The sequence below is a fragment of the Diabrotica undecimpunctata genome, chromosome 9 (assembly GCF_040954645.1).
Source record: "Diabrotica undecimpunctata isolate CICGRU chromosome 9, icDiaUnde3, whole genome shotgun sequence".
Lineage (NCBI taxonomy): Eukaryota > Metazoa > Arthropoda > Insecta > Coleoptera > Chrysomelidae > Diabrotica > Diabrotica undecimpunctata.
In genome coordinates this window covers 84719376-84721567 of record NC_092811.1, presented here as the reverse complement: position 1 = coordinate 84721567, position 2192 = coordinate 84719376, and positions in this window count along the sequence as shown.

Here is a 2192-nt window from a genome sequence, read left to right as displayed (position 1 = left end):
CCTCCAAAACTAGCAAATGTCCGTAAAACACAGCCATATTGATACTTTTTGCCTCAGTTTTCCTTGCAAGGATCAAAACACCGCCTACTTAAACTGAACCTAAGTTCACTTCTCCCAGTCCAGTCAGTCATGTCAGATTAATTTCGACTCGAAATGAAATTTCAACCACTTTCTTGTGGTTGAAATTAATTTCGATAAGTCGAAAACTAGTGACGTCGTTTGGTTAGTTCAGCTGAAATCCACAAGGTTCGCAAAGTCGCATTTCGACGTCGCCATATTAATTTCGACATGTTTTGAGTCGAAATCTCAATTAGAATCAGGACCCAGAAGGTAGTGGCCAGCGGCGTATCTTTGGGGTATTTTCAAGGATTGATTAATTCGTATTTAAAATGAAACATTTGTGTACATTAAATGTTTTATTTATTTTATTTTATTTTATACAAATATTTTGAAATCAAAATTAACGAAATTTATTTATGTATTTACTTATTTATTTATACTGCACATTTACAGCAATGATGCCAATTATAAACATATAGTTGGTCAATAAAAAGAAATAAGAACATACAATTTATATAATACAACAAAATAAATACACTTTAAAACAATAAATAAGGGTATCACAGTTTATGTAACATAGTACTCTTTTTTTTATATTATATAGGTCAAGGTCTTCACTCACGATAAAATCGTTCATTCCCATTAAGCATGGGGGAGCTTGCGTATTCTGGAGTTATTTTAAATAAAGTGTGTCTACATCTAAGTCTTTGGTCTGGTACATTAAAATTTATAAATGAAAGAATCGTAGGAGAATCTATGATTTGATAAACTATATTAAATATGAAAATGATTTGGGCATTTCTACGTCTTTCGCTCAATAACACAGTGTCAAAAAGCGTTCTCTGCAAGTTATAGGAAACCTTAAGAGGATAAATCCCAAATTTCTTCAGATATAAAGACCTTAAAAATTTCATCTGAATCCTCTCTATCATATCACTATGTGATATGGTGGAGGGACTCCATATGGTACAACGATACTCGAGTTTTGACCTCGCATATACATTAAAAAGCTTAATTGTAGTGTCACAATAAAATTATTTACTGGATCTTAGGATAAAGCCTAACTATCTATAACAATCATTAGTTAGTTTGAGAATGTGCTCATTAAAGGAGAATGTGCTAGTGAATAACACCCCTAGATCTCTGATTTTTGTTAGCCTTTCAAGTTTTACTTCGTTAATAAAATAATCTGTTCTTATGATTTCTCGCTTTCTAGAAAAAGTCAATAGTTTACATTTTGATTCATTTAAGTCCAAATCATTATTTTTACAGAATGTGGATATACCTTGAATATCTTATAGTAAATTAATACAGTCATGTTCATTTTTTATTGAAAGAAATAATTTTAAATCGTCTGCAAATAGAAGAAACTTGGCAAATTTTATATAATCGGTGATACATAACCAAAAGTAAAGGCCCAAGGACCCCAGGTAAGGTGTACCTTGAGGTACACCTGACCTGGTTATAAAAGTGTCCGAGTAGCAGCTCCCAAACTTGACTACATTAGTACGGTTGGTACGGTAAGATTCAATGAAATTTTATAAGTTTGTCAGAAAGTACATATGACCTCAGTTATTTTAATAGTACTGAATGATTTACTCTATCAAAGGCTTTTGCTGAATCAGTAAAGATAACATCAACTTGAGAATAATGCATGGATGAAGCAATATAGTGAATGAGAATGCACAGATTTGTTTGAGTTGATTTTTTGTTTATGAAACCATGTTCTTCAATTAAAGTTTTTGAAACACGAGTATACAGTTTATTGTACCTACATAATTTTTTCCAAGATTTTTGAAAGAGAAGGCAATACTGTTATAGGACGATGATTTGGTATTAAACTCGTATTTCCAGATTTGTACGGGTACAGGGAATAACTATTAGATATCTGGTAAGAAACAAGGTTATAGGAGAGGAATTAAAAATAGAGTCGATGGAAGAGTATGTTGAAAAAATGCATTTAAGTTGATGGCGGTTATCTGCAGCGACTAAAAAAATGAAATACCGGTCAAAAAGATGTAGAAAACTAAAGCACAAAAGTACATCTTTGAAACTCACCACAATGATTCACAATTTTTCTGACACCCCTATTTCTATCATTGCCCCTCAAGCTTTAGCAAAGGTTTGTCACA